The sequence below is a fragment of the Moschus berezovskii genome, chromosome X (genome assembly GCF_049115385.1).
Source record: "Moschus berezovskii isolate FMDL1 chromosome X, NW_MosBer_1.0, whole genome shotgun sequence".
Classification (NCBI taxonomy): Eukaryota; Metazoa; Chordata; class Mammalia; order Artiodactyla; family Moschidae; genus Moschus; species Moschus berezovskii.
In genome coordinates this window covers 133,169,443-133,192,564 of record NC_142488.1, presented here as the reverse complement: position 1 = coordinate 133,192,564, position 23,122 = coordinate 133,169,443, and positions in this window count along the sequence as shown.

The following is a 23,122-nucleotide window of genomic DNA, read 5'->3' as shown; positions in this document are numbered from 1 at the left end:
TCTTTCTAATAGAAACATTTAATGATAATTGCTTTGACCCTGATATATTTTAGCTCACACACATTTGTTTTCTTTATCTTCATATACATATTCCTTAAAAGTATCCATAAATGTGGTTTCACTTCTTTACATCTATTTCACTCTCCAACTCATAGAAACCTAACGCCTTTGCTTCATCATTCTATTGAAAATATTTTACTAAGGTCATTGTGGTAGATTCAATGGTCACAATTTCTTTTCAGATTCTCCTATTAAGAGGTGACTTTTTTTTCACCTCTTTGACCTGTGCTGGTAATATGATTTTCTTTGATCAATAAAATGCAGCAGAAATGCCATGCTAACTCAAGGGACCTTGCAGCTCCCTTTCCAGCACTTTTTGAGTGCTGCCACAGTAGGAACAAGCCTGAGCTAACTTGATGAGCACACAGAAGAGAACCAAAGCATCCTGGCCAATAGCCTGACAACCACGAAGTGTGTGAGTGAGACTGTCTTATACAAATCAGCCCCTTGCTGGTCTCCCAAATGAGCTGCTGCCAAATGAGTGAACCTAAGCGAGACCAGAAGAAGAATCATACAGCTGAGCACAGCCCAAATTGCTGACCCTCAGAACTATGATTTCACAAATGGCTATTTTAAGCAATTAACTTTCAGGGTAATATTTTACATAGCAAATATTAATTGAAACAAAGCCGAGAAGTACCACATGTAAAACATCACATATGTTTTCATCTAAATCATAAAATAATTCTGAGAAGTGCTATTTTATCTGCTTTTAATGATGAAATATTGGATCTCAAAGGAGTAATTTCAATGGGGTATCACAGCTTCCATGGAAGAGCCAGCATCTTTAATCAAGCACTCTATTCAGCTTAAACTCTCAGTAGAACCTGAAAATTATGGCCACTCAATATTTCTTCATATTTAACTATTTTGGCAACCACAGTTATGACATATTAATTCTATTTAATTTTGCACTGTTGTTTATTATGTGGATAATTCAAGCAGTATTCTTTGCTACTCAACAAACACAAGAGTGAACCAATTCCTTGCTCACCTAAACTCTAATTGAATTGTCTGAATAAAAGTCTTCAGTCTTCACTTTTTCTTTCAAATATTGAGTTTGAGTAAAATAATTTTGATGGATTTTCTGGAGATGTGCACAATTAAATTATATTCTCTCTCACACACACAAACACACATATGTTCATTGGATTAAATCTGTGGCAAATGGTATTCTGGATATACTATCAATTTTTTTAAAGTCAGGTTAGGCCATAGTGAAGATCAAATTTTTAATCTGGGTAAGCAGTTTTATTTTAGTTTAATCCAATAACCATTAGGAATTGTAATATCCTGTAACATCCCAGCACTCATGTAGTCTCTTTAGATTTCATCTATCTCCTCAACTATTTTGAAATACTTGACTATTAATTTTAATCTAAAATATTGAAGCTTTTGTAATTTATTTGAGGGTAAATGATTCAGAATATAATGAGTGCTTCAGAGTAGTACAATCAATGGCTTCAACAATGCCAATAATATTTTGTAAGAAATGCTGTTTTCCCATTTATTACCATTCAGACTTCAGTCTTAGTCTCAAAAAAGAATGCCATTTAGAAAATGATGCAATCAATTATTTGCACAGATATTCATGGGCATCTGCTTACAATGCCCTCTTCTCCTCTTTTACTTAGCAAAGGCTTACTTAAGTTAGTGCCCAAATAGCCCCTCTCCTGTGATAGGCAGTCTGCCATGACCATGTGTGAAACAATATTTTAGGTGATGCAGACAGGAGAATAAGAAAAATAAGTTCCACCACTCCTAGTTTTCATCAATTTATAGAATAGTTTATAAATAAAAATACTAGTTTAAGGTAAATGCTATGAAGAAAATAGAATGGAGTTGAAGTCACAGTCAGTATCTGTATGTGTGTGCATGTGCACATGTACGTGTGTGTATGATTGGGGGAGGTCATTTAAAAAGTGTTGTGAGGGAATAATTCAAAGAAGCTGACTCTTGACCTGGGGCATGCCTGCCAAGAAAAAGCCATCAATCCAGAAAACTTTGGGTGAACATATTAAGTCCAAAAGAATAGCAATTTACAAGCTCACAAGGTGAGGATGGGATTGACTAATTAAGTAATAGGAAGAAGGCTGGCGTGGTTGGGGATAGGTTAGAAAAGAAAGCATTGTAATGAATTTTAATGAGAGACAAAATAGATTTGGGTATGTTAAGAATTTGGATTTTCATTTATGTGCAAATAAATACTTTTGGAGAATTTAGTAAGGGGAAAGACATGTCTATATTTATGTTAAGAAAATATTATTTTGAGTGCCATGTGGAAAAGCGGGTGTGGAGACACAAAACAGGAGCACTGGGACCAATTTAGAGGTTATTGTAATAGTCAAAGCTAGGGAGAGGAGTTGCTTGGATAGTAGCAGAGAGAGAGTCAAAAAATTTAAGATATTTCCAAGATACAGTTGACAGTGTTGAACTGAATGTACGGTAGAGGCAGAGAGACCTCAAGAGTAGCTCCTTGTACTTCTCTTAACCATCTGGGTAAATGGTGGTGGTATTTACTGAAATGAGGAAAGACCGAGAGGGAGGCAGATTGGGAGTGAGATTGAATAATTTATTTTGAATTTATGGAGTTAGATGTGCCTATTGAAGATCCATGCACACAGTTTGCATGTGTACACACACACACACACAGAAAAAAAATCATAAGAAATGAAGTATTCAAGGAACTGAAAAAAAAAATTGGGTATATCATTAATATGCATGTAGATCTGTCCAAAGAGAAGACGTTCAAAGAGAACAGTGTGCACCATGCCAAAATTATCGATGAATTCAGAAGATGACTACAAGGAAGAATATCAGGTTTTATCTGAGGTCATGTTCTTTAAAAGAGGTGGAGGTTTTAACTCAAGTATTCACAGAATAAAGAAATAAGAATTCACATCAATTGTCTAGAGGTAATGGCAATGGGAAGTAAAGAATATACCTACCCTAACTTCTGGTCAGGATTAAGTATATAGATATAAGATTTTTAAAGTGAGAGAAAGGATAATAGCTATCATTTGGCTAGATTCATTGGGGGAAGTCCTATTATAGGCAGATGTAAAGCTGATCAGAGCCCTGACTTCCTTAGAGCAGTTATAGAAATCAATCACCAGTCCCAGATAAGAAATGAAAACAGTGGCATCCTGTAGAAAACAGACACTCAGTCCTACAGAAATTGGATAGCATTTACACTGTCTGCTACATGCAGACTCCAAAGTGAATGCCTAAATTTTTTTTTTTTAATTCTAGAATTACAATTGAACATAAGCTTATTTAGGGATACCCTGGTAGCCCAGCTAGTAAAGAATCTATCTACAATGCAGAAGACCCCAGTTCAACACCTGGGTCAGGAAGTTTCCCTGGAGAAGGGATAAGCTAACCACTCCAGTATTCTTGGGCTTCCTAGGTGGCTCAGAATGTAAAGAATTGCCTTCAATGTGGGGAAACCTAGTTTCAATCCCTGGGTTGGGAAGATCCCTTGGAGGAAGGCATGGCAACCCACTCCAGTATTCTTGCCTAGAGAATGCCCATGAACAGAGGAGCCTGACAGACTACAGCCCATGGGGTTCCAAAGAGTCAGACAAGACTAAGCAAGTAAGCACACACACACACATGAGCTGATTTAAAGAAAAGTATGACAAGGTGCATTAGGGAAAAAAGAATCATGAGACAAACAGTTGATTTAGAGTTGGCAAAGCAAAAAGAAAATTCATACCAAAGTATTAAGAGATAATAGAACACTCTGAAAGGGAGTTAAAATAGGTATATTAAGACATTTTAAAGAAACTAACTGTAAAAAAAAATGAGAGATTATGAAATGAGAAAACAATATTTTGTAAAGATGAAAGAGAAATATTAGAAATGCAAAACAGAGGCGGTCCTAAGATGGCAGAGGAATAGGACAGGGAGACTACTTTCTCCCCCACAAATTCATTGAAAGAACATTTGAACACTGAGCAAATTCCACAAAACAACTTCTGAATGCTGGCAGAGGACATCAGGCATCCAGAAAGGCAGCCCATTGTCTTTGAAAGGAGGTAGGACAAAATATAAAAGATAAAAAGAGAGACAAAAGAGGTAGGGATGGAGATCCATCCCGGGAAGGGAGTCTTAAAAGAGGAGAAGTTTCCAAAAACCAGGAAACACTCTCACCGGTGGGTCTGTGGGGAGTTTTAGAATTTCAGAGGTCAACATAACCAGGAGGATAAATAAATAAATAAAATCCACAGATTATGTGCCTAATGGCAACCCTTAGTGCTCACATCTGCCACCAGCTAGCGGGGGCTCAACCAGGGAGACGCGGGCTGCATTGCTTAGGGTAAGGACCAGGCCTGAATGCCTGGATGTCAACCTGAGGGAACCAAAGTGAGAAAGCAACCCAAACTGTGGGATAGCCAGAGAGAGAGAAAAGAGAGAAAGAGAGAACCATCTTGAGAAAAGCCCTAATATAAGGCACTGCCAGGGCCGCTCACAGAAAAAAGGACTGAGCGAATACCAGAGGAGAGATAGACTGCTGCAAACTGGCCCATTCCACAACAGAGAAAGGGAGGCAGGCAGAGGGCAGCCAGAGTTGGAAAGGGGCAATCTTGGCCCCAGAGAGGCATCCTCTCCCAAACTGCAAGCAGGCTCCCAGTTGCTAAATGCATCTTAACTGGCAACATTAGAAGTGTAAATGAAATTACCAGTAAAGCATTTTTTAATATAAATTTATTTTTTTATTACAACATTGTAGTGATTTTGCCATACATTGACATGGATCCACCATGGGTGTACATGTGTTCCCCATCCTGAACCACTCTCCCACCTCCCTCCCCATCCCATCCCTCTGGGTTATCCCAGTGTACCAGCCCTGAGCACCCTGTTTCATGCATCGAACCTGGATTGCTGATTCCTTTCACTTATGAAAATGTACATGTTTCAATGTCATTCTCCCAAATCATCCCACCCTCGCCCTCTTCCACAGAGTCCAAAAGACTGTTCTATGAATCTGTGTTTCTTTTGTTGTCTCGTATACAGGGTTATCATTACCATCTTTCTAAATTTCATATACATGTGTTAGTATACTGTATTGGTGTTTTTCTTTCTGGCTTACTTCACTCTGTATAAGCTCCAGTTTCATCCACCTCATTAGAAGTGATTCAAAAGTATTCTTTTTAATGACTGAGTAATACTCCATTGTGTATATGTACCACAGCTTTCTTATCCATTCATCTGCTGATGGACATATAGGTTGCTTCCATGTCCTGGCTAATATAAAGTGCTGCGATGAACATTGGGGCACATGTTTCTCTTTCAATTCTGGCTTCCTTGGTGTGTATGCCCAGCAATGGGATTGCTGGGTTATATGGCAGTTCTATTTCCAGTTTTTTAAAGAATCTCCACACTGTTCTCCATAGTGGCTGTACTAGTTTGCATTCCCACCAAGAGTATAAGAGGGTTACTTTTTCTGTATCCATCAGATTGTCAAAATACCATGTATTTCATGTACTTGCAGGAGAAATTGGCTCATTAGTTGAAACATTTTAGAGATCAAATTAAGAGTATCTACTAAAATTGAAATTATGTTTGCCACATGTATCATTCGGGCTTCCTTGGTGACTCAGTGGTAAAGAGTCTGCCTGCAATTCTGGAGATGTGGGTTTGATCCCTGGGTTAAGAAGATTCCCTGGAGAAGGAAATGGCAACCCACTCCAGTATTACTGTCTGGGAAATCCCATGGACAGAGGAGTCTGGTGAGCTACAGTCCATGTGGCTGCAAAAGAGTCAGATATGACTTAGTGATTAAACAACAGCATGTATCAGTCATGGTTCTCCAGGGAAATAGAACCAACAAAAATACATTTGTGTGTGTGTGATTGATTGACTATGATTAGATCTCAAAAAACTCACTATTGAGGAAAGAGAAAGACGTACTATGATATGTGTGTGTGTGGAATGGCTACCCACTCCAGTGTTCTTCCCTTGAGAATTCCATAGACAGAGCAGTCTGGCGGGCTACAGTCCATAGGGTCACAAAAAGGGGGACACGACTGAGTGACTTTCACTTTCACAAGGCCAGAAATGGCAGAGTGGGTGATATGATGGAGTGACAGTCAGTCAGAGAACATCTTTCCCTGTGGTCATTCTAATCTTAAAAGGGACAAAAATGGGGGATGTTGTTTGTTGCCTGAGGCTACAGTAGGTCAAAGTTCAGGGAACTGATGGGAAGAGAGAAACTCAACTAAAGTTAATTCAAGTCAGATATTTTGTCTAGATTGGTCAGTGGGTACAAACAGACCATCTAATCATTTAAGAGGCAATAATGAGAATTTCACTGATTTCTGTCTGGCTTTGTTATAGGCAAACAAGGGGAGGCCTCCTTGTATATTATCAAAGTCGCATGGTTAAGGGTGGCTCTTTTCAATAAGCTGTTTCCCCAAACACAAGTGGGTGGGGAATTTCTTAACCATTGCTCTTTTCCAGTCTCTCAGGTCTCCTATAAAATTCAACACTGTCAGAAGGAAGAGGTTGCTATTTTAGCGAGGGTGGTAGGGGCTCGCCACACTGAGGGAGTAACATTTGAGCAGAGACCTAAACCTGATGATCTGAAAGACACCAGAAAACGTACTCCAGGAAAAAGACAGAGCAGTGCAAAACCCAGAGGTAATGAACCTCACATGTTGGAAGAACAGTAAGGAGTCCAGTATGACAGGACATGAATGAGATTAGAGAAGATAGTGATGGATAGTGACAGACAACAAGGTCAGAGAGAAAACAAGACTGGATTCTGAAGGGTCTCATCATTCATTGTGGGACCTTTGGCTTTTACTTGGAGTGAGATGGGAAAATCTTGTAGGATTTAAGATGGAGGAGTAACACTTTCTGGCCTGGGTTTTAATGGGGGTCTGGCTGATGTATTGAGAAGTCAATTGCAGGAGTAAGTAAGAAGAGAGAGAACTCATTGCTCAGGTGTAAGGGAAGAATGAAGAGTTCAACCACAGAAACAAGAGGAAAGGCGGAGTGTTTACTTAAGGCATAGACAAGGTAGGTAGGTAGATGTGGTAAAAATGAGGCTATGGGTTTTCTCTTTTGATTGACTCATTCTTCTAATGAAATAAGAAGTGAGCTTATTAGCTGAGAGTGGAAATAGGAGAGTGGGATTCCCTGGTGACTCAGACAGTAAAGCGTCTGCCCACAATGCAGGTGACCCGGGTTTGATCCATGGGTCAGGAAGATGCCCTGGAGAAGGAAATGGCAACCCACTACAGTACTCTTGTCTAGAAAAGTCCATGGATGGAGGAGCCTAATGGGTTACAGTCCATGGGGTTACAAAGAGTCGGACACGACTGAGCAACTTCACTTCACTTCAGGAGAAGAAAGGAATAGGCATGGGATAGTTAGGATAGACTAGGAAGTTATGAAGTTTGGCAGGTACCATCAAGGATCCATCTGAGGATACTGATCATCAATTTAAAATGAGAACAGTGAACACAGTTTCACTTTATTCAGAACTGGGATTTTGCCAGGAGAGGAAAATGAGGTATGAAAGAATCAAAACAGTTGGGGGAGGATGAAAAAGACCCATGGTCTGTTAGAAACCAGGTCACACAGCAGGAGGTGATTGGCAGATGAGCTAGCTAAGCTTCATCTGTATTTACAGTTACTCCCCATTGCTAGCATTACTGCCTGAGCTCAGGAAAACAAGTGCAGGGTTCCCATTGATTCGGCATTATGGTGTCAACTGCAAATTGGCACTTGCCCAGAGCATTTGCAGTGACTGAACAACAACAAGAAGGGCATTTGCTATCTGCCTGTTCTGCTTTGACTGCTGACCTTTGACACTCCCTGAAGGGAATTCAGGGTGGAGAGTGAGACACTATTTGCTCCAGGGAAACTGATGGAACAGGTCTTTAGATAGCTGGATATTTTCAGGAACTGATTTCATGATCCCAATCCTTGGATCTCCTCATATCTAGAAAAGCAGTAAAATCCCTTCATGGTGACATCAGCTCCTCATGACTAGCAGAAAACCTTTTGTAAAGTAAGCGCTTGATTGCATTGAACTCCTTTTTCACAAAAATCTTATCTATTGACCTTCCCCCACTGCCTCTTTGAAGCAGCCTCTCAGAGCTATCTGAAGTACAGTTTCTGGGCTGCAGTCCTCATTTTGCCCCAAATAAAACTTAACTCACATCTCTCATGTTGTGCATCTTTTTAGTTGACAAAGGTGACTTGTATAATTATTTCTTTATATATCACAATGTAATAATAATAGAAATAAAGTGCACTGTAAATGTGATTGGCTTGAATCATCCTGAAACCACTGCCCACCCCTCCTTCCCGGTCAGTGGAAAAACTGTCTTCCAAGAAATTGGCCCCTAGTGTCAAAAAGGTTGGGAACCACCGGTCTATGGCGTTTAAGCTGGGTAATGCAGCCATGAAATTAAAAGACACTTGTTCCTTGGAAGAAAAGTTATGACAAAACTAGACAGTGTATTAAAAAGCAGAGCATCACTTTGCCAACAAACGTCTGTATAGCCAAAGCTATGGTTTTTTCAGTAATCATGGATGGATGTGAGAGTTGGACCATAAAGAAGGCTGAGTGCCAAAGAATTGATGCTTTCAAACTGTGGTGCTAGAGAAGACTCTTGAGAGTCCCTTTGATAGCAAGTAGATCAAACCAGTCAATCCTAAAGGAAATCAGTCCTGAATATTCATTGGAAAGACTGATGCTGAAGCTCCCATACTTTGGCCATGTGATGCAAAGAGCTGATTCACTGGAAAAGAATCTCATGCAGGGGAAAGACTGAGGGCAGGAGGAGAAGGTGGCAACAGAGGATGAGATGGTAGGATGGCATCACTGACTCAACGGGCATGAATTTGAGCAAACTTTGTGACATAGTGAAGGACAGGGAAGCCTTGGGTGCTGCTGTCCATGGGGTCTCAACAAGTTTGACATGACTTAACTACTGAACAGTAACAAAAGAAAGAAAGAGGGAATGAAGAAGGTAAGGGGAAGTGAAAGATGACAGGATCACTGAATTAGAGGTTTCAAAGAGATCCAAAAATTTTGGAATTAAAGAACTAGAAAGTGAAGTAGAATGACAGGATGGGTGGTCAAAGAGTGGGATGTCCAACACTGAAGGACTCAAAGGTTTGCAGTAACTTCACAATGACAGTTTCCAACATGTGGCCATGGGCATGGTGGTTAGCTATGAAAGGAGGATGATAATGACCCTGGAAAGAGAGGAGGTAAAGAAGCTTAGAGACCACAACGTTGAAAGTGTGATCCAAGTACATATGGAAATGACAAGTAATTATGACAGGAAGAAGTGAGTTTGAGAATGTAACAGTGAGCAAGGATTTAAAATCTTAGGGAATGAGTGGGGATAACCCTGAGATTTCCAGGTGACTGCAGTACACTAAATGATAAATTGTGGCTAGTGATATGATCTTATAATGCAACATGATATTTAAATAAACACACACACACTTCAGGGAGAAGAGAAGAATATGGAAGATAACTCCTTACCTTCAGCTCACTTTCAAGATCTTTGTACTTACACATAATTTTTATATTAAAAAATAAATGCAAAAAAAGAGAATCTTCTGTAATCATGTAGAAGCAAAAATACATATAAAATATTGTTTTAAATAGAAGAATCCATAAATAACTACATTAGCTTCTTTTCTACAAGGTATTTTTTTTATAGCTTTGCATGTGTTTACACATTTAATTCTTATGACAGTTCTATGAGGTAAGTATCAACATCTACATCTCTAATAGTGAAAGTGAAGCACAGAGAGGTAACGTCAAACAACTATTTATTAAGTGACAGAACCTGGGACTCAAACCCAGGCAGTCTGTTCCAGAGTTCAAACTCTTAATCACTGCATTATATGGCTTTTTGAGAAAATAATTCATAATGTACAAATTAAGCTTTTTCCAGGAAGTGAAAAAGACACATTAATAATTTTTACTAGTTCTATTATACATTATTAAGAATACCTAATATAATTTTCACCATTTCAACAGATAAAAGCAGGAAAATTACATTTCAACCCTGTAGTTGCTTAAATGCTTTGGGGGAAAATAAAATATAAATACTTAAATACATTTTAAATTGCATAGAACATACTTTTAAAGAAAGGGATAAATGAATATTTCTTCAATATGATTTTACCCATATCAAACCAAATAGCAAGAGCAAGCTTAATGGAGAAACACAAAAATCATTCCCACTAAATACAAACACAAAGGAAGAATATCCACCTTTAAATCTGGCTATTTAATTTTATTCTGAATGTAGTAGCCAATGTAATGAGACTAAGCAAGGAAATCAAACATGTATATTATCATATGTGAAACAAATTGCCAGTCCAGGTTCGATGCATGATACAGGATGCTCAGGGCTGGTGTACTGGGATGAATCAGAGGGATGGGATGGGGAGGGAGGTAGGAAGGGGGTTCAAGATGGAAACACATGTACACCCAGGGCAGATTCATGTCAATGTATGGCAAAACCAATACAATAATATAAAGTAATTAGCCTCCAATTAAAATAAATAAATTTAAAAAATTGAAAATAAATAAATAAATGTCTTCCTGGTTTAGCCTTGGGGGAAAAAATAAATAAATAAAAGGAGAAAGAAAAATATTATTTGTTTATGGTAATGTGATATACATAAAATACACAAGGGGATCAATGGAAAACTAAAGTCTTCCAATTTTAAAACAGCATAGTAAAGAAAACCGTTTTCTCATTGTCTTTCAAGTAATCTTAGTCTTTAAAACAATTAAGAACATGAAGAATAATGCAAAATTCATATTCAATGAAATTTGGAAATATCTATAATTCCAAAGCATAGTATATGAGAAAAGACTTTTAAATAGAGTCAAGGTCCAAAAAATATATATATATATATGAGACACCGAGATAAGACTCTTGTGACTGAAGATCTCAGGCCAGGGATAAATCACAGTTTTAAGTGGCCACCACCAAAGAGAACAACAATCAAATGATTATAGTAACAAGTAAAAAAGTTGACAGAAAAAGCTACTCTGAACTGATCATGACAAGGAGTTTTGAGAAGTAGGCAGAGTGGGACTGAGTAAAGAAGCAGGCAAACCTGTTTGCAGAGTGGAGAAGAGAAATGTCATGTGGGTAGTTCTCCAATGCCTGTATCAGTCTTCTGACCTAAGAATTCATTCACACACAGAACCTTGAATCATAAAATTCTTGCTTGCTAGCCTGGAGTATGGTCTTGGCACCTCGTCTCATCAACATCTTGCAATTAGGAAATTCAGGAATACTTTACACAAAGATAAGTAATAATATTACGAGAAATGGCTACACAGAAAAAATAATCTATGAATCCTTTAACCAAGCAACTTCTAGGGATTTATCTTATAGATGTAGACCCATAAATACATGATGATATACTGATAGGTATTTTCAGAGCAGGCCATGGCTTAAATGAAATATTGAATGATTAAATAAATTATGGAACATCCATATAATGGAATGAGTAATTTCCATATGTACTTTTAGGGAAAAACAGTTGAAGAGAAGCATCCTGTGTACAATGACTTGATTTATGTAGATTTATGTACATGACTGTGTATACATGCTGCAGTCCATAGAGTCAAAAAGAGTCAGACACGACTAGAAGACTGAACAACAATATACATGCATATGTGTATATATGTATCAGTTCAGTTCAGTACAGTACAGTCGCTCAGTCGTGTCTGACTCTTTGCAAACCCATGAATCACAGCATGCCAGGCCTCCCTGTCCATCACCAACTCCCGGAGTTCATTCAAACTCATGTCCATCGAGTTGGTGATACCATCCAGCCATCTCATTCTCTGTCATCCCCGTCTCCTCCCACCCCCAATCCCTCCCAGCATCAGACTCTTTTCCAGTGAGTCAACTCGTCGCATGAGGTGGCCAAAGTATTGCAGTTTCAGCTTTAGCGTCAGTCCTTCCAATGAACACCCAGGATTGATCTCCTTTAGAATGGAGTGGTTGGATCTCCTTGCAGTCCAAGGGACTCTCAAGAGTCTTCTCTGACACCACAGTTCAAAAGCATCAATTCTTCAGCGATCAACTTTCTTAACAGTCCAACTCTCACATCCGTATATGACCACGAGAAAAAACATAGCCTTGACTAGACGGACCTTGGTTGGCAAAATAATGTCTCTGCTTTTTACATGCTACCTAGGTTGGTCATAATTTTCCTTCCAAGGAGTAAGGGTCTTTTCATTTCCTGGCTGCAATTAGCACCTGCAGTGATTTTGGAGCCCAAAAAAATAAAGTCTGACACTGTTTCCACTGTTTCCCCATCTATTTCCCATGAAGTGATGGGACCAGATGCCATGATCTTTGTTTTCTGAATGTGGAGCTTCAAGCCAACCTTTTCATTCTCCTCTTTCACTTTCATCAAGAGGCTTTTGAGTTCCTCTTCACTTTCTGCCATAAGGGTGGTGTCATCTGCATATCTGAAGTTATTGATATTTCTCCAGGCAATATTGATTCCAGCTTGTGTTTCTTTCAGCCCAGCGTTCCTCATGATGTACTCTGCATATAAGTTAAATAAACAGGGTGACAATATACAACCTTGACGTACTCCTTTTCCTATTTGGACCTGTCTGTTGTTCCACGTCCAGTTCTAACTGTTGTTTCCTTACCTGCATACAGGTTTCTCAAGAGGCAGGTCAGATGGTCTGGGATTCCCATCTCTTTCAGAAAGTTCCACAGTTTATTGTATACACATATAAGTATTATATATTGGATTGGCCAAAAAGTTCATTTGGGTTTTTCCATAAGATGTTAAAGAAAAATCCAAACAAACTTTTTGGCCAACCAATATATTATATATATATATATATATATATTTACCCATATATATATATATATATACTTACTCATATATATATATATCAGTTCAGTTCAGTTCAGTCGCTCAGTCGTGTCCGACTCTCCGCGACCCCATGAATCACAGCACGCCAGGCCTCCCTGTCCATCACCAACTCCCGGAGTACACTCAAACTCATGTCCACAGAGTCGGTGATGCCATCCAGCCATCTCATTCTCCGTCGTCCCCTTCTCCTCCCGCCCCCAACCTTTCCCAGCATCAGAGTCTTTTCCAGTGAGTCAACTCGTCGCATGAGGTGGCCAAAGTATTGCAGTTTCAGCTTTAGCATCAGTCCCTCCAATGAACACCCAGGATTGATCTCCTTTAGAATGGACTGGTTGGATCTCCTTGCAGTATAAGGGACTCTCAAGAGTCTTCTCCAACACCACAGTTCAAAAGCATCGATTCTTCGGCGATCAGCTTTCTTCACAGTCCAACTCTCACATCCATACATGACCACGGGAAAAACCATTGCCTTGACTAGACGGACCTTGGTTGGCAAAGTAATGTCTCTGCTTTTTAATATACTATCAAGGTTGGTCATAACTTTCCTTCCAAGGAGCAAGCGTCTTTTAATTTCATGGCTGCAATCAGCATCTGCAGTGATTTTGGAGCCCAAAAAAATAAAGTCTGACACTGTTTCCATTGTTTTTCCATCTATTTCCCATGAAGTGATGGGACCAGATGCCATGATCTTTGTTTTCTGAATGTTGAGCTTCAAGCCAACCTTTTCACTCTCCTCTTTCACTTTCATCAAGAGGCTTTTGAGTTCCTCTTCACTTTCTGCCATAAGGGTAGTGTCATCTGCATATCTGAGGTTATTGATATTTCTCCCAGCAATCTTGATTCCAGTTTGTGCTTCTTCCAGCCCAGCGTTCCTCATGATGTACTCTGCATATAAGTTAAATAAGCAAGGTGACAATATACAACCTTGACGTACACCTTTTCCTACTTGGAACCAGTCTGTTGTTCCATGTCCAGTTCTAACTCTTGCTTCCTGACCTGCATACAGGTTTCTCAAGAGGCAGGTCAGGTGGTCTGGGATTCCCATCTCTTTCAGAATGTTCCACAGTTTATTGTGATCCACACAGTCAAAGGCTTTGGCATAGTCAATGAAGCAGAAATAGATGTTTTTCTGGAACTCTCTTGCTTTCTCCATGATCCAGCGGATGTTGGCAATTTGATCTCTGGTGCCTCTGCCTTTTCTAAAACCTGCTTGAACATCTGGGAGTTCATGGTTTACATACTGCTGAAGCCTGGCTTGGAGAATTTTGAGCATGACTTTACTAGCGTGTGAGATGAGTGCAATTGTGCGGTAGTTTGAGCATTCTTTGGCATTGCCTTTCTTTGGGATTGGAATGAAGACTGACCTCTTCCAGTCCTGTGGCCAGCGCTGAGTTTTCCAAATCTGCTGGCATATTGAGTGCAGCACTTTCACAGCATCATCTTTCAAGACTTGAAATAGCTCAACTGGAATTCCATCACCTCCACTAGCTTTGCTAGTAGTGATGCTTTCTAAGGCCCACTTGACTTCACATTCCAAGATGTCTGGCTCTAGGTCAGTGATCATGTTATCGTGACTATCTTGGTCATGAAGATCTTTTTTGTACAGTTCTTCTGTGTATTCCTGCCACCTCTTCTTAATATCTTCTGCTTCTGTTAGGTCCATAACATTTCTGTCCTTTATCGAGCCCATCTTTGCATGAAATGTTCCCTTGAAATCTCTAATTTTCTTGAAGAGGTCTCTTGTTTTTCCTATTCTGTTGTTTTCCTCTATTTCTTTGCATTGATCACTAAGGAAGACTTTCTTATCTCTCCTTGCTATTCTTTGGAACTCTGCATTCAGATGCTTATATCTTTCCTTTTCTCCTTTGCTTTTCGCCTCTCTTCTTTTCACAGCTATTTGTAAGGCCTCCTCAGACAGCCATTTCGCTCTTTTGCATTTCTTTTCCATGGGGATGGTCTTGGTCCCTGTCTCCTGTACAATGTCACGAACCTCCATCCAGAGTTCATCAGGCACTCTATCAATCAGATCTAGTCCCTTAAATCTATTTCTCACTTCCACTGTATAATCATAAGGGGTTTGATTGAGGTCATATCTGAATGGTCTAGTGGTTTTCCCTACTTTCTTCAATTTAAGTCTGAATTTTGCAATAAGGAGTTCATGATCTGAGCCACAGTCAGCTCCTGGTCTTCTTTTTGCTAACTGTATACAGCTTCTCCATCTTTGGTTGCAAAGAATATAATCAATCTGATTTCGGTGTTGACCTTCTGGTGATGTCCATGTGTAGAGTCTTCTCTTTATACTTACTTATATATTATACTTATAATATATACATATTATATATATATACTTCTTTTGTCTACTAGAATATACATGGAAGTATACACAACAAAAAAACTGAGAAAATGTTTGTGTCTGGAAAGGAAAATTGAGAAACAGAGCCGTAACGGTCAAAGGATTGGTCACTCATATTACCAGTAGACAAATTGTAACTTTCAAACATCGTGCCATTTATGTGTATTTCATATTTAAAGACAAAAAAAAAGAAAAGAACTTAAAACTGATAGAAATCATAAGAAGATTTCATAATATGTCTATTTATAAAATTAATATACGAATATAAGCAGTAAGAACTTTCCCTGATAGCTCAGTTGGTAAAGAATCCACCTGCAACACAGGAGACTCGGGTTTGATTTCTGGGTCAGGAAAATCTGTTGGAGAAGAGATAGGCTACCCACTCCAGTATTCTTGGGCTTCCCTTGTGGCTCAGCTGGTAAAGAATCTGCTTGCAGCGTGGGAGACCTGGGTTCAATCCCTGGGTTGGGAAGATCCCCTGGAGAAGGGAAAAGCTACCCACTCCAGTATTCTGGCCTGGAAAATTCCATGGACCATAAAGTCCATGGGGTTGCAAATAGTCAGACACCACTGAGTGACTTTCACTTTCAAATGTTTAGAAATCAAAGTAAAAATCATAATGTCTCAGGAAAAAGGTGATAATTATTTAAATAATATTATGGTGGTTCTTCTAAGCAAAGCCAAAATCAGAGAAGCCGTAAAATATAAATATGATAAATTAAATTATATAAAACTTGTTTCTTGCATAAGCAAAATAATTCTCCTGCACAGCAAAATGTTATAACCAAGAAAAAAAGAATCAATGACAAGCCGAGGGAAATATTTACAGCACATATTATTGAAGAAAAAAGCTTGTTTAAAAAACATGGCATTCTAAAAAACAAATAAGAAAAATAAACAAACCTAGAGATAAAATAGGACATCAAATTGACACGCAGAGTTAATAACAAGTAGAGAAAAATAATTCTAATCACATTAAAGAAATTTCATCTCTATCATAATTCAAGAAATGTAAATAAAATACCATTTTCTCCCATTAGATTGGAAAATATAAAAAATGTAACATGGTAGGTAAGACTACAAACTCTCAATGACCATTTGACATTGTACTAGAAATCTTAGTGTAATAATGACTAATAATGTGTAAGTAATAATGATGACTTGGAGAAGGAAATGGCACTCCAGTGTTCTTGCCTAGAGAATCCCGTGGACAGAGGAGCCTGGTGGGTTGCCATCTATGGGGCTGCACAGAGTCGGACACGACTGAAGTGACTTAGCAGCAGCAGCATAATGATGATTAGTTAGTAAGTGTGTGTGTGTGTGTGCGCACGTAGGCATATACATAATGTAAGAGAAGAAAATGTCATTGCTTTTTTCATGATATGATTCTTCACCTGGAAAAATCTACAAGGATCAATGTATAAAATTAGAATTAGTAAGAATCCTGAAAATAAGCACAAAATGTGGGGAAACAGGTATTGAGACTCTCAAATTTGTTTGTGGGAGTATACATTTTGAACTTCTGGTAAGTAATTTTGTTTTTTATGTCTCTATCTGTATATATTACGTCTATCATATGTCTACCTGTCTATGAATAATACATGCCCTTTGACCAGTGACTGAGGAATTCTACTTCTAGAAGTGGAATTTCTGGTCCACACAGACTTTATCAGTTATATGCAAGTGAAAGTGTTAGTCTTTCTGGTGTGTCTGACTCCTCATGACCCCATGCATTGTAGCCCGCCAGGCTTCTCTGTCCATGGGATTTGCCAGGCAAGAATACTGGAGTGTGTTGCCATTCCCTTACCTCAGGGATCTTCCTGACCCCAGGGATGATCAAACCTGGGTCTTTTGCATTGCAGGCAGATTCTTTACCATCTGAGCTACCAGGAAGTCCTTATGTGCATATGTTTTTACAACAAAAGTATCTTTGAAGAGGTAATTAATTAAGGATTATGACAAGGGAAGAAGGGAGAGCTAATACTATGAAAATAAGGCATTGTGGTGGTAGAAACAGAGATTAGAATGATATGCTTTGAAGATGGAGGAAGGGGCCACAAACCAAGGGGTAAAGGTAGTCACTAGAATTTGAAAAAAACAAGGAAATGAATTCTCGCTGTAGAGTTTCCAGAAAGAATGATCCCTGACAACAGCTTGAATTTAGCCCAGTGAAACAGATTTCACATTTATGATCCCACACCTCCAGAACTGTAAGAAAATAAATAAGTACAGTTTTAAGTTACTAAGTTTTTACAGCAACAAAGAAAACTAATATGTACTAGATGGATAATCAGTTGGGGCAGATATGCGTGTACTGATTTAGGTCCAAAATATACTCGATAAGAAGAAGAAAAGCATGGTTATATTATGTAACATTTTTATAGAAATGAGTATGTTTACATGCACATAAACAAACACACGTATACATGTATAGGGTGTCTCTGAAAGAATATACAAGAAATGTAAATATTGGTTAAATGGGAAGGTGAATTGAGAGAGACTAAAGTTAGGAGTTATTTCCCCTTTGTATCCTTTTGTGCTCTTTGATTCTTTTCTATACCATATGTACATAATAATTTTTCAAAAATAAGTAAAAGGGCCAAAATTTGAAAATTTAAACAAAAATTGAAGATTACAAAAATCTTGTTAAGTTTTTAATTGTGATATCTGTGAATTGACAGATTAGTGTGTGGGAGAATTGTCACCTTTAGAACACTGACTCTTTTCCTCCAAAAACATATTTCCATTTATTTGAATGATATCTTAAGTCCTTCAGCAGCAAATGTTTTGGTTTTTCTTCATCTGCAATTCTTAGACCTTCCCTCCTATTAGTTATGTCACTAATTATTTATAAATGGATTAATATTATAATTGAAATCTAATTTTTATTAAAACTGTATTTCTAATTTATTGTTATTTATTTTGCTTCAGTTCTTTTTAGCTAGGAATTTTGCTGTGAGGAGGAAAGAAGACACAAGGTGAATGCTCACATCTTGTTCTGACATGAAAGCTAAAATCTGTCACCTTATGTATGCTTATTACAGATTTTTGATAGATACATTTTATAAATTTGTGGAATATCTAGATTGCTAAGAGTTTCTGTTACAAACATGTTTGATTTATTGAAATTTTTTCTGCCTTAACTTATATGATCATGTAGCTTATCTTCTTTAATCTCTTAAAGGTGAATCAGTTGATATGCTTTATCTTACAACATTTTTTCATTCCTGATAAAAACTACTTAGCCATGACTTATATTATGTACTACAGGATTCAGTCTGTTAGTAACTCATTTTAGCTTTTTGTGTCATTGACTGTAAGTCCGCAACATTTCTTCTTCCTCCTAAAATAACTCATCAGATTTCAAAGCCTTCCAGATTAATACAATACGATTTTCCTCCATTTTAATGAAATAAGAATTTCTTCAATTCTAACTGAAACAACTTTGATAAAGATGGATTTTTCTATTCCTAAATTCATATTTTCTAAATCTTCTTAAGCCATTTTTGATAGCTGACATGGTCCATTTCAAATTTCCCCAAATTTATGATGATAAAACTATCCATATTATTTTTATTATTTAAAAAACTCTGTTTAATTATGGTTATTTTCATTTCTATGATTATTTTCTACTGAATATTTATGCAAGTAGTTTGTCTATTTTACTAATTTTCAAGGTGTGTTGAAGTTTTCTTATATATATTTGTTATAATTCCCTCTCAATATTCCTCTAGTTTTGTGGGTTTCCTCTGTTATTCTTATGGTAACATCTATAGTGAAACAACTAGCCCATAAATTTTTAATCTTTTTTTAAAATTTTCTAATATATGAATTTTTTACCCATACTTTTACAAAGTACTATTTTGGTTGCCTACCAGTAATTTTTGATATGTAATATATTCCTTGCCTTTTATTTCTAAGTATTATATAATTTCCATAGTAGATTCTTTTTGACTCATTTGTATATTAATGTTCCCAAAGTATTTATATTTTTATTATACATAGATGTATACGTTATTGCTTTCTTATTTTATTACACTGTACTCAGGGATTATGGTCTGTATATTTTAGATTCTTTACTATGATGGGGAGGGAGTTGGGATGGGGGTTCAAGATGGGGAACACATGTACACCCAGGGCAGATTCATGTCAATGTATAGCAAAACCAATACAATAATGTAAAGAAATTAGCCTCCAAATAAATAAATAGCTAAAATGTTAGATTATTTCTGAAGAAAAAAAAATGAAACAAAATTCCTTTGGGACATAGTTGACTCACTGGAAAAGACTCTGATGCTGGGAAAGGTAGGGGCGTGAGGAGAAGGGGACGACAGAGAATGAGATGGCTGGATGGCATCACCGACTCTGTGGACAGGAGTTTGAGTGTACTCCGGGAGTTGGTGATGGACAGGGAGGCCTGGCGTGCTGTGATTCATGGGGTCGCGGAGAGTCGGACACGACTGAGCGACTGAACTGAACTGAACTAAACTGAAACAATAAATATTTGTTAATATTTCATATGTGCTTGAAAAGAATGCATTCTATATATGATGCTTGCAACAAACTTGCTAATTCTGTGATACATCTTCAAAATCCCTAGTAATTTTGTACCTTTCTGATTTGTTAGTTTCTGAGAGATGTTAAGACCTCCCTCAGTCATTGTGGATTTTTTTCGTTTCCACGGAGATAAATGGGTAGTTGATCCGTGTCTTACTGTTTTGTCTGTGAAGTGATTTACTTGGTTGAAGGCAAATTGTATGAACTATTATCATCGTGTAAGGCATCTCATATGTTCCATACTATGGGTTAAATTGTGTCTCCCAAAAATGCATTTGTCGAAGTCACAAAGCCTAGTCATCTCTGAAGGTGAAATCAAACATGACAACACCTTGATCATGGACTTCCAGCTTCCAGAACTGTGAGAAAATACAATTATGTTGTTAAAGCCATCCAGTCTTTTGTTATGACAGCTCTAGCAAACCAATGTAAGCTATAAGAAGAAGAATGAGTGTGGATGGCAAATCCAATTTAAAATCGATATTTATGGACAAAGTCTTGTTCTCTCCAAAATAGAAGAAGTACAATACATCAATCTTTGACCTATGACCAGGTAGTTCATTAATTCCTAATCATGCAATCAAGATTGGTTGTTCCTGCTGGTATATTGGTTAATCTATGGTGGTATGTATTATGTCTGCTTAGGTGAAAGATATCCCATGATGTTAAGATTATATTTATCCTTTAATCTAACCAGTATTGATAATTTTCATGTAAGACCACTGAATTAGATAAGGAACATTAATATCCCAAAGGAATTCTCAGTATTTTATTTTCCTAGAAGGAAAGATGGTCTCTTCTAAGATTCTATATTGATTGTAAAGTAGCAGACATTGTTCTTGTTGGATAATTAGGGACTTGGAAGGAATAAATGGGTGGATTAGAGATCAAAAAAAGAATGCTGAGAAACAGATATGCAAATGCATCAAGCAATATGTCCAGAGCCTGAGAAAATTATTTTCTAATATGAATGTTCTGCTGGTAAGACTGCTTTCCTTTCTACCCCCTGGGATTTCCATGCTCTATTTTCCTTCAGGATAATTTCAAGGTGATGCTATAACTTCCAAGAGTTCAGTTTTGAATGATGCTGGAATATTGAACAAACATATCTGTGAACCAGGCTCAAATGTTTATTTTTAATTCTCATTGGTAATTACCAGTAATAACTGGTAATATGAAAATCTTCATGAGACCACAAATGTCAGTTGGGGGAGAGATATAATTACAGTGTAAGTAAGGTTAGGAACCAGAGATCAAATTGCTAACATCCATTGGATCATTGAAAAAGCAAGAGAGTTCCAGAAAACATATACTTCTGCTTTATTGACTATGCCAAAGCCTTTGACTGTGTGGATCACAACAAACTGTGGAAATTTCTGAAAGAGATGGGAATACCAGACCACCTGACCTGCCTCTTGAGGAACCTGTATGCAGGTCAGGAAGTAACAGTTAGAATTGGACATGGAACAACAGACTGGTTCCAAATAGGAAAAGGAGTACATCAAGACTGTATATTGTTACCCTGCTTATTTAACTTATATGCAGAATACATCATGGGAATGTTGGACTGGATGAAGCACAAGCTGGAACCAAGACTGCCAGGGCAAATATCAATAAACTCAGATATGCAGATGTAAACACCCTTATGGAAGAAACTGAAGAAGAACTAAAGAGCCTCTTGATGAAAGTGAAAGAGGAGAGTGAAAAAGTTGGCTTGAGGCTCAACATTCAGAAAACTAAGATCATGGCATCTGGCCTCATAACTTCATGGCAAATAGGTGGGGACACAGTGGAAACAGTGATAGACTTTATTTTGGGGGCTCCAAAATCACTGCAGATGGTGACTGCAGCCAGGAAATTAAAAGACACTTGCTACTTGGAAGAAAAGTTCTGACCAACCTAGACAGCATATTAAAAAGCAGAGACAATACTTTGTAAACAAAGGTCCATCTAATCAAAGCTGTGGTTTTTCCCGTGGTCATGTATGGATGTGAGAGTTGGACTGTGAAGAAAGCTGATCGCCGAAGAATTGATGCTTTTGAACTGTGGTGCTGGAGAAGACTCTTGAGAGTCCCTTGGACTGCAAGGAGATCCAACCAGTCCATCCTAAAGGAAATCAGTCCTGAATATTAATTGAAAAGACTGATGCAAAAGCTGAAACTCCAATACTTTAGCCACCTGATGCGAAGAACTGACTCATTGGAAAAGACCCTGATGCTGGGAAAGACTGAAGGCAGGAGGAGAAGAGGATAACAGAGGATGAGATGGTTGGACCGCATCACTGACTCAATGGACATGAGTTTGAGTAAGCTCTGGGAGTTGGTGATGGACAAGGAAGCCTGGCATGCTGCAGTCCATGTGGTTGCAAAGAGTTGGACTTAACTGAGCGACTGAACTGAACTGAACAGGGACTCATCCATTGCTTCTCAAATGTTGTTTTTAAGAGATAGTATGGCTTTGCTCTAAAATTTTAATTGTTTCCAGTATTTTATGCCATAGTTGACTTTACCATAGGTTCCATAGAGTATGAAAATATGCTAGTGACATTTTCATCACATTAGGATATGTCAAGTCATAATGGCAACTGGAAGCAGTTTTCACTTTTCTGGTTCTATATCCAGAATGCACGTTAAGCTGCTTCAGTTGTGTCTGGCTCTTTGTGACTATACGGATTGTAGCCCACCAGGCTCCTCTGTCCATGGGATTCTCCAGGCAAGAATACTGGGATGGGTTGCCATTTCCTACTCTAGGGTATCTTCCTGACCTAGGGGTTGAACCTGTGTCTCATGTCTCCTGCACTGGTAAGCAGGTTCTTTACCACTAGCGCCACCTGGGAAAATCCTTCTCTGGTTCCCGCATCCCCAAAATTTGACAGCATAAAAATGCAGTGTTACCTACAAAGAATGAAGAGCTTTATGCATTGCTATATACTTTTCTTAGGGTCATAAGGTCCTTCTTTACCAGGAAGGAGACTGTCTTGACATACCTTCAGATCAGTGGGTTCCTGGAAATTTTTATCCGTTTTCCTGAGATTGATTTTTCAAATATTTGCACATTTTCCCCAAGGCATTCAGGGAAGCTGCTAGTATCTGTTTTTCTCTGTCTTCTCAGTAAGATATAAACAATGTAAGTGGCCAACATGTGTGTCCTATAGCATGGAAAAGGCAGTTAAGAATCCTCTAAACTAGGCATAAAGAGGAAAATGTACCATTAGCAGTTTTGATTTGCTTTAGTAAGGAGATCACA